Source organism: Neomonachus schauinslandi, chromosome 12, assembly GCF_002201575.2.
Source record: "Neomonachus schauinslandi chromosome 12, ASM220157v2, whole genome shotgun sequence".
NCBI lineage: Eukaryota > Metazoa > Chordata > Mammalia > Carnivora > Phocidae > Neomonachus > Neomonachus schauinslandi.
In genome coordinates, this window is record NC_058414.1 from 36,911,595 (window position 1) to 36,922,958 (window position 11,364).

Here is an 11,364-nt window from a genome sequence, read left to right on the forward strand (position 1 = left end):
TTGCTTGTCCTAAAAATAACCAAAGATAAGGGGAATTTGTGGATTTGTAAATTTCCCTTGTAGTTCTGTCATGTTCTGCTTTTATATATTTTAGTGCTCTTTAGACAGATCCATACAAGTTTAGAATTGTTTTATTTTTCTGGTGAATTGAGCTTTTTACAGTTCTATAGGGATCTACTTTATCCTCAATGCTTTGTGCTTTACATTTTATTTTTACTCCATTTTTAAAAAGATTTATTATTTATTTTAGAGAGAGAGCACAAGCAGGGAGAGGGTCAGATGGAGAGAAAAAGAATCTCAAGCAGACTCCTCACAGAGCACAGAGCCTGACATGGGGCTTGATCTCATGACCCTGAGACCATGACCTGAGCCAAAATGAAGTTGGTTGTTTAACCAGCTGAGCCACCCAAGCTACTGTACCTTGCTTGCTTCCTTGCTTTTTTCGTGCTTTATTTTAGTTCACCAAATTGAGCAACAGAATATTACCAGTTCTCCAGAAGCCCCTTGGTGTTCCCTATCAATCACTATCCCTCTGTACTCCCAAAAGTAATCATTCACAACTTCTTGTTTTATTTTGTTTAGCATGTTCCTGGTTATCTTTCTTTCCATTCTTTTTTTTTTTTTTTTTGATTTTTCAACACTTACTTTTTTGTGGGTTTTTTTTTTTTTTTTAATAAAAGCCATTCTAATAGGTATGAGGTGATATCTCATTGGGATTTTTACTTGAATTTCCTTAATGATTAGTGATGTTTAGCATCTTTCCACGTACTTGTTGGCCATCTGTATTTCTTCTTTGAAAATCCTCTGACCACTTTTTAAGGTTATTTTGATGATGATGATGATTTGCTACTGAGTTTTGTGGGCTCCTTATATATTTTGGATATCAACCTTTATCAGATACATGATTTGCAAATATTTTCTCCTATTCAGTAAGTTGTCTTTTCATTTTGTTGATGGTTTCCTTTGCTGTGCAGAAGCTTTTTAGTTTGACGGAGTCCCACTTGTTTAGTTTTGCTTTTGTTGCCTGTGCTTTTGGTGCCAATTTTTTCCATTCTTTTATGGTCAGTCTCTCCAGGTTTCTATGTTTCTCTTAAATTTAATTTGATAATCTCTTTTAACTGGTAGTAGTTAAATTGCTGTAACTGGGAAAATCATTACATTTTTATTTATTTATGATATAAATAACTTGTGAATTTAATGTAATTACATGTATTGTTCTTTGTATCTGATTGTTGTTTATAAATATTTATGTTGTTACCTTCACATAATAGTGCCCGTTCCATCGATTTTGGCATTGGCCATGGGACTTGATTTGGCAAATAGGATGTAGTTGGCTTAATGCAGCATAGGAGTGAATTATGCTTGTATGTTTCTCTGCTGTAGCCATGAGGAAAACATCCCTAGGTTAGCCAGCTGGTTTTGGAGGGGGATGAGAGACATGTGGAGCAGATCCAAACCAATTAGCTCAGGCACACCTTGATTACCAATCCTCAATCCATCTAAAGACCCATGAGCATGGATGCTTATGTGTTAATTCACTGAGTGGTTAAAGGATTTGTTACTAAGAAATTTGTGGCAATAACTAAATAATATATTCTTATTGATATGCTTTTTTTGTTGTTTCTACTATTTTGACTTTGTGCTTCTTATTTGTCCCACCATTATCTCCTTTTCCTTTAGGAAAGATGTCATAATTGAGATTCAGTTGGTTTGTTTATTTGCTTTTTCTCATTGTAATACCTCCCCCTATTTGTTTGGGGGTTGTATGTTCCTTTCTATTTTTTGATAAATATTCCTAAAATTTTACCCTAAATATTAAACAAACTCTAAAGTTAATATCTTATCCTTTCAAAAAAACAAACAAGAAATTCAGAATAATTTGATTTCAATCACTTCTTCCCAACATACCATTGTTTTATACTAGTTTAGTTATATCTTTTTTAACTCCCAAATTAGGTTGTCATTAAAATTAATATTTTGTATAAATATATACATAATATAAATAAATATATATATAAATAAAAATGTTATTTTTTAAATAATTTTTTAAAAGATTTTATTTATTTATTTGACAGAGAGAGACACAGCGAGAGAGGGAACATAAGCAGGGGGAATGGAGAGGGAGAAGCAGGCTTCCTGCTGAGCAGGGAGCCCGATGCGGGGCTCGATCCCAGCACCCTGGGATCATGAGCTGAGCCGAAGGCAGATGCTTAACGACTGAGCACCTCAGGCACCCCTATGCAGGTTATTTTTATCTAGTTTTTTTGTCTTTTTTTTTTTTTTTTTTTTTTTTAGATTTCTTAAATAGCTCTTCTTTCTTCACTCATTTTTTTTCTTCCAATTCAGGCCTTTTTTTTTTTTCTAAAATATAGCTTTTAACTAAAAGTGAAGGTCTTTTAATGGTACATTCTACCAGGGTTTCTTTATTTTAAATACCTTCATTTTACTCTTGTTTTTATTTTAATTTAATTTTACTTTATTTTTAAATTTTACTTATTCATTTGAGAGAGAGAAAGAGAGAGAGGGGGAGAGAGAATCTGAAGCACACTGTGCACTGAGTGCAGAGACCGACACAGGGCTCGATCCACAATGCCAGGATCATGACCTAAGCTGAAACCAAGAGTTGGACACTTAAACCACTGAGCCACCCAGGCATCCCGTACTCTTGTTTTTAAAACCTAGTTTTGATAAATATAGTTTCTTCCCACATATTGAAGATACTCCTCTACTATCTTTTGGCATCTATTATTGCTATAAAAAAGTTTGCTATTAGTATAATTGTTACTCTTTCATATGTAATATGTATTCTCTTTCTGGCTATTATCAAGATCCTTTCTTCGTTACTAATATTCTACCATATTGCAAAAAATTTACTCTATATGGATTTATTTTTTATTTATCTGCCTGAAATAAAATGGGATTCCTATGTTGTAGATTTCTGTATTTTATCAGGTATGAATTTTTTTAGCCATTATGTTTTTACCTATTTCCTCAATTTAGATGCATCTTAGTTTTTTTTCCTTCTAGCTTCCATAATTATGGAACTTTCATATTCCACCTCCTCCTCTTTCTGTGCTGCTTTTTGGGGTGCTTATTTAGATTTATAGTTCAGTCTCTCTTCAGTGACATTAACTTTGGTTAAGACATCTATTGAGCTCTTAATTTCAGCATTTACATTTTTTATATTTGGAGGCTCTATTTGGATGATTTTCAAATATGCCTGGCTATTTTTATTTATTCTTGTTTCTTGCTTATTTTTTATTCCATATTTTACCTTTCAAAAAAATTTAGGGTTTTATATTTCATATCTGCAAATTCTAATATTTGAAGTCCTTGGGGACACATATCTGTTATTTGCTGTCCTTCCAGATCTCTCATGGTGGCTAGTTGCTAGTTGCTTTGGACATTTTTACTGTGAACTTATTTTGTTGAACTTATTCTGAATGCAAAGTGTCTAATATGGGCATACTTAAATTCAGAGAAGATTTGTACTTACTTCTGCTGAGAGTCAGAAGTTACTACTAAGCTAGGACAGATTATCCCACTTCAAGGGCCCTGAATTAATGAGAATCTCAGGTTCATCTCTTCTACCCTACTGCTTATCCAAGGCTTATTCTTCATTCACAAAACTGATACCTACTTTTGCTTGGACAACCCTAAATTTCACCTTTGAGGTTTTTCCCCCTCTTCTATACTTAACTCACTGCTTTTTTGTTTTATTTTTTAACTGTCATTTTGTTTTGTTGATTTGCCATAGAGATTTCCCTTACTCCCTAAGAAGAGCAATAATCCATTAAAAATTCTAAATGAGAACTTGTCTAATTATTACAGGACCTAAATATATACTTAGTGGATGGGACTTCAAATATTTAATGACTCACATTGTCCCAAAATATTTTCACTGCATAATCTTATTAAGGCTTTAAACAATTTTATTGTGGATGGTGCTGCATTATCACCAATATCAGATAAGAAAGTTAAGTCTCAAGTGAATTATTACTCTAAGGACACAGAATGCCCAGACTAAACATTTGTCAAGGCTGGTACTTTGGAGATAAAATAGAATTTATGCATTGTAAGACTCTGACCCAAAGAAGCTTTCAATGTAATGTGACATTCTTATCAAACCAATATTTTGTTTTCAAATGAAATGAACTTTTTTCCAGTTAATAATTAATAATATCCTTTTGATTTTTTAAAATTTAAAACAATTTTTAAAGGCGGTAGGTATAAAAATTTAAAAGTTCCTCAAATCTTGCAAAATTTGACCAAATGCATCAACAGGCATTAGGATTTAACGACAGTTTAACTTTAAAAATTATTTTTAGCTATAACTTCATGGAGACTGAGATAACAAAAAAGCTGACTTTTTTTTTTTCCTCCAAATAAGCCAGTGCTCCACAGTAAGTGATTTTGAAGCCAAAGAGGGATTTCAATTTCTGTATGGAGTCTTAACCATAACTTCTCTGGGGAATTTTCCAAGTCTGCAAAATAATACTTTAAAATAAATACTTGCAAATCCATAGCACTATTCATGTGAGCCTGAGCGTCATTAAGCTTTACATGACATATTCCATCTTGCAGACATTGATATAGAAACACAGAAGCATTAAGTGATTTTGGCAATGCCACAGAAGGTCAGCCAAAGCTGAGTCACTAGCAATTATTTCATAAGTATCTAAAATAAGAATCAGTTCCAGGGGATTCTCAGGCTTAAGAGACTCTGAAATATCTTAGGATGGTGGTTCTCAACAACATCACCTAGGATCTTTGATGGAAATGCAAATTCTCAGGCCCTATCTCACACCTACTAAATCAGAAACTGAGGGTGGATACCAGCTGTCTGTTTTTTGACAAGCCCTTCAGGTCATTCTAGTACACCCTACATTTGAGAACTATTGCTATAGACAAAAGTATGGACAAAAGACATCATTTTCCTCTTCCCACTTCCCTAGACAAACTGCAGTAACTTTCAGAAAGGAGATGAAAAGCAGTATAACAGATTGCAAAAGTCCATAGATGCTACCTACCAGTATGGTTTTCTAGAAAGATGCTTTGTAGGACTGGTCCTCAACCTTGATGTCAGGCTAAACTGGCCTGACATTATTTTTGAGGTAAGCAATATGTTACTAATAATAAAGTAATGACTTTTATAAATTATTAACTTCATGTAAATAGTAATAACTTTAGGAATATCCTTACAGTAATGTCTTACTCAATCATGTATATTCTGATATATTTCTCTAAATTCAAGAGAAATGTGCAGAGTTACAGCTTGAGTGCTACCAACTTGTCTACATCCTTAGGGTGTCTTATCTATGTGACAGCCAATAGTGAGAAATCATTAATAAAGCATATGCTAACAGTTTTGGAGATTCAAGACTGTTAGAGTACTGTAATTCTCAAAAATTCTGTACACATTCATAGAATTGTTTTACGTAAATAAAATTACATATTCTAGGCTAACAACCTCCCACAACCTTCTAATTTAGAGTAATTTGAGTTTTAGTCTAAAGCCATAAGGGGTATGGAAGAAAACAAGCAGGCCATGACCTGGAAGAAGCCAAGTAACATTCTATTTAGCATGGAGGATTGGGAGCAGAGATAAAGGAATGAAAGATTATGTCTTGTATACTTTCCCTACAGCAATAGCCCTCAAAATTTAGGGTATACTAGAATGATCTGAAGGGCTTGTTTTCCTTTTCTCTACCCCAGCCACACAGACTGCCCCAGAAAAATCATGTGACATACCAAAGTTAGCTGCATTTCATATATTAGACAGTATCATTTTAGGGGGGTCCAGCCTTACAGGCAAGTGCGGTCAAGGAAGAGAGTTGATGTTAACAAAGACTCTGAGAAAGTGAGTCAGGGATCAGGACTGCAGGAGACCACACATGAGCATAGGTTCACCCCCAGGGCAACATTACTGAGGGCTGAAAAATGGTTTAAGCTTAACTGTACAAGAAAATTTGGAGTAAATTGGTCAGAGGTCAAATGCCAAAATAGTTAAAGTCTAAGATGTCCATGTTAGAAGTAGAAAATTAGTCCAAACCAAGATATGGGAAATAAGATTCTAGTGCAGGTATTATAGAAGAGCAGAGAGATCAGCAGAGATCTCTGAATGAAGAAAATAGAATTTTCTATAGAGGAAAGGAAAGAAAAGACAGTGATTGCAAGTGAAAGGAATTAAATTTTTGCTGCACTCTCTCACATCTGATTCTCTACTTCTCTTTATTCCTAAGTACAAAGATCGTTCCTCTAGTTCTTAACTTTTCCCAGATTGTGCATTTGCTGTAGATGAAACAATCAAAAGCTAAGGTCAGGCTCCTGACTCCCAAAGTTTACATGATAAAGCAATAGCATTCAAATATAACAGAGAGAGATGTGCTTTGGGCTGTGACTGAGCAAGCAGTTGGTTTTAGTCTTACCCTACCACCATAAACTACCATAAAACTGACCACTTTTTAAAAAATTTTTATTTATTAGATTCAATTAACATATAAGTATTATTGGTTTCAGAGGTAGAGGTCAGTGATTCATCAGTCTTATATTAATACCCAGTGCTCATTACATCACGTGCCCTCTTTAATGTCCATCATCCACTTATCCCATCCCCCCACCCCTCTCCCCTGCAGCAACCCTCAGTTTGTTTCCTATGCTTAAGAGTCTCTTATGGTTTGTCTCCCTCTCTGATTTCATCTTGTTTTATTTTTTTCCTCTCTTCCCCTATGAGCCCCTGTTTTGTTTCTTAAATTCCACATATCAGTGAGATCATATGATAATTTTCTTTCTCTGATTGGCTTATTTCACTTAGCATAATAACTTCTAGTTCCATCCACGTCATTGCAAAAAATTCATCACTTTTATCAGATATCAGTCAGTGCATGAAATTAGCCCCATGTTAGCTTGGGCTTTCTGTCTTAGGGCAATTTCCTGGCTTCAGCACAGAATAGTGAAGCTCAACTGGAGAGCAGTAGTCTCACAGAGATGAGGAGACAGCAATAAGAGTTTAGTGCTGCTAAATTGGCTGAAAGTTATAGGACAGGATATTACAGAGGAGGAAGGTTTACTTAGGGCAAAAATAGCAAAAGTTTGCATGGGGCTTCTGCTTAGGTCGATGACTGAGAACTAAGATGTCATGCACAGTGAGAAATATCAGCAGGCCAACCAGAAGATGTCTGCAATCAGACTGAAAGCTGAGCAGAGATATTGGTGGTCATGCATGTCTGGAAGATGTTGGAATTCTGACCCAACAAGAGTAAAATCCCAGTGGGCACCTCAGGCATTCACTTGGGGCCTCAAGAATATCATGTCCTGAAGAAAGGTCATATCCTAGGACACTAAGGACACTAACAAAATATTGAAAGACCAACTATGAGAGTATTAAGAAAATATACCAGTAATTTGACTATCTATCACAACAAAATTCAACAATCTCTAAAAGAAGACAACATTCTCCTGACTCCCTACTGTATGAAATCTATAGTGTCTAGCATACAATAAAAATTACCAGACATGTGAAGAAGCAGAAACTCCGACCTGTAATCAAGAGTAAAAGGCGGTCAGGGCACCTGGGTGGCTCAGTCGGTTAAATGTCTGCCTTCGGCTCAGGTCATGATCCCAGCGTCCTGGGATCCAGCCCCACATCAGGCTCCCTGCTCAGTGGGGAGTCTGCTTCTCCCTCTGCCTGCTGCTCCCCCTGCTTGTGCTCTCGCTCTCTCTCTCTTTCTGTCAAACAAATAAATAAAATCTTAAAAAAAAAAAAAAGTAAAAGGCAGTCAATAAAAAGGGACCTCTAATGACCCAGGTGTTAGACATAGCAGACAAGGACTTTAAAAGAATATTTACAAATATGTTTAAGGACTTAAAGGAAAAATGAATGTAATGAGAATGCAGATGCAGAAGCTCAGGAGAGGAAAAATTTTTAAAGAAGAGATTCTAGGGGTGCCTGGGTGGCTCAGTCGTTAAGTGTCTGCCTTCGGCTCAGGTCATGATTCCAGGGTCCTGGGATCGAGCCCCACATCGGGCTCCCTGCTCGGCCGGGAGCCTGCTTCTCCCTCTCCCACTCCCCCTGCTTGTGTTCCCCTCTCTCGCTGTGTCTCTCTCTCTCTCAAATAAATAAAATCTTTAAAAAAAAAAAAGAAGAAATTCTAGAGTTAAAATGCACAATATACGAAATAAAAAAAAACTTACCAGGTGTGCTTGCTGGCAGTTTGGACACAGCAGTGAAAAAGATCAATGACCTTAAAGATAAATTAATAAAAAATATCTACAATGTAAAACACAGAGGGAAAAGGTTAAAAGAATTAACAGATCGTCTGTGACTTGTAGGACATACCAAGTATCTTGATAGTCTTTATAGCCTTAGAGGAGAAGAATGAAGAGAATGGTATAGAAAAAAAATTTTTGAAAAAATAATGCCAAAATTTTCCCAAGTTTGAGAAATACGTCAGCTTCAGGAAGATCAGCAATCTCCAAGCAGGATAAATACAAAGAAAATCATTCTTAAGCATATTATAGTCAAATTGTAGAAAAACAAAGACAAGACAAATTTAACAAAGAAATAAAGAATGAAGAGAAAGAGTATCTTAGAAAAAGAAAGTGTGAAATTGACTGGGACTGAATTGCTTGCAAGTTTTAATGCATATATCAGAATTCCAGGAACTGTCAGTAGGCTGAATATACATTTTATGTCCTTGCTTAGAGACTGAGATCCTCAGTCTCTGGAGATCCTCCCCTCTGAAGAGAACCACAGGCCAGCCAGAAACAAATCACCACACCATATTTGACCAAGTATGAGTGAGCCTGCATGCTGGACACCTGAGCCCTCCAGATAGTGATGTGTGCCCCTGTGATGGTGGAGCTGGAGGGGGAGACAGATTCCTTGTTCATCACCATGAAAGAGCTCAAGGCCTGAAAGATCCCCATCATCGTCTGCTGCTACCTGCCAGATGGGAGCTATGAAGACTGGGGGGTAGATGAGCTCATCATCACTGACAAGCTGGAATCATCTTTCTGACTGTGCCTCATCCTAGTTTCTATTTTCACATTCTTTATACATGTAAAGAGGAAACTATTCAACATTTCACCTGCCAAAAAAAAAAAAAAATTTAAGAAAAATTTATAAAATTCCTTGTGGTGAATTGGTTTATATGCTAATGTCCCCCATTATTACTTCTTGTCTTTGTGCAATGGGATACAAATGTGTTACAGGGCTGACACTGGAGTCCATACATCCCAGCCTGAAAAGCAAATAATGCTCCACAGCATTACCCAGTAACTCTCTAGGACAGGAATTTAGAAATTTTTTTTTTAAAGGGTCATCTTTACAGTTTTCCTCCTTGCTCCTGGGCCTATAAATCAGTTGAGGTTCCTTGAACTTGAATATCCACAAACAGTAAAAATAGGAAGCAAGAGACTTGATATGGTGCTAATAAGGAAACCTGCTATAACTACTGGTCATGGACCATGTCTTTGCCAATCAAGTCTTAATGTATGAGATGATCTTGCTACGGTTAATGATGTTGACATTGATGCAGATTCCTACTAGGATACAGGAGTTCTTCAAGTTGTTATCTCATTTATTTAAGAGTACCTCACTTCACTGACTTGGGATCCAGTGTTTCTGCCTTGTGATTTGCTTCCACAAATTAATACCACTTTAATTGGGCCACCTCTACACAGTGCCTGGTAAAGCACAAACACTGGTGCTTAGGGTACTACCACACAAAATCTTACTGTAGCCTGAGGCAAAAGGAAAAATGTGCACCCCTATACACATTTATCAAGATATTTTTCCATATTTTGAACCAAGTAGAAAAAAAATTGATAAAATTTCTACAGTCAAAAACATGATGGCACATAAAGCCCTGCACTGCCCAGTCCCTTCATACACCATTATAAACCCCCAGCTGTGGGCTACGTGGAAGTGACTGTTCTCTTGGCATAATAATATAAGGCTATAAAGCAAACAAACAACAACCTGTCCTTAGTTAAAATTCTGATATTTTGTTCATCTTGGATTTTCTGCACTTATTTTTGTAAAGCCAAACACTGTGCATTGGATCAATCCCAAGGGAGCAGAATATGGTACACTGGTTACCAGTCACGGGGAGGACTCCAAACTTCTGCCCATTGCATCTTGATGTCAGACTTGCCAAGGAAAACACAACACAGTGTAGCCCTGGATGTAACAGTGCTCTATTCACATAGTGAAGAGAGAGCAAGATCAGCTCCGTCAGTCCTTCATGGCTAGCAATTAGCCCATGTACCCTTCTCATACCATAGTAGCACCCCAACCTTTCCCCTGTGGAGTTAGACATACTGAAAGCTGGGGATGTGCCTGAGGCACTGACATACATGTGTAAGCAGAGCAAAGGAACATACATCTGAAACAGGGAAAGGTATTTCCACACAAGGTGGTTACCCTGGCATGGACTCTGTGGGTATTTCTTGGTAAGGATATATTCAAGGCCAAAGGCCCATTCTTATGTAGCTAAATGAGGCTCAAAGACTACCTGCATGAGACTACCTTTCCCAACAATTTTGAGTTTTTAAAATATGGTTTTAAAATATTATTTATTTTGATTACTGAGTTTTGGCATCTGCCTAGATTTTGCACTTGAAGAGAGTACCTCACTCACTTTACCCTAATCCCACCCCTGGAATTTGTCTTAGAGATGAAGAGCCTACATACATCCTTACCTAGCAACCAACTGTAGCCCATAATTCCAATGGTAGATGAAATAATGGGCTCCTAAAGATGTGCATACTCTAATCCCCAGAACCTGTGAATATGTAATTTTATGTGGCAAAAAGGACTTTGCTGAGATGATTAAGGTCAAGGACCTCAACATGGGGAGATTATCCTGTATCATCCAGGTGAGCCCAACTATTCACAAATCCTTTAAAATAGAGAGCTCTTTGTAGCTGCAGAAAACCAGAGATGGCAGTGTGAGAAGGATTCAACTTATCATCGCAGGCTTTGAAGATGGAGGAATTGGGACAATGAGCCAAGGAGGCCTTGAGAAGCTATGAAAGGCAAATGAATCTTCACAAAGGAATACAGTCCTTTGATTGTAGCCTTGATTTTAGCCCAGTAAGACCCATGTGGGACTCCTGACCTACAAAACTCTAAGATAATAAATTGGTGTTGTTTTTAAACCACTCTATTTATGGTAATTTGTTAGAGCAGCAATAGAAAAGTTATGCAGTCCCTTCTTTCTCACTACTTGCCAATCTCTGCCACTAGGGCCTGGGACCACCTGGGTTTACTCCCTGGATTTATAACTCAAAATCCTCATTCTTTGAAAGAAGAAATTGGTGTCTTGGTACCCCTTTAATCCCAGAAATATTTCTCCTACA

The 11,364-nt window shown here is 36.8% G+C and overlaps 1 pseudogene; it reads left to right on the plus strand.

Annotated features, from left to right (window-relative positions):
- The first annotated feature begins 387 nt into the window (after positions 1-387).
- LOC110579889 lies at positions 388-9,019 on the plus strand (annotated as a pseudogene).
- Positions 9,020-11,364: the final 2,345 nt, after the last annotated feature.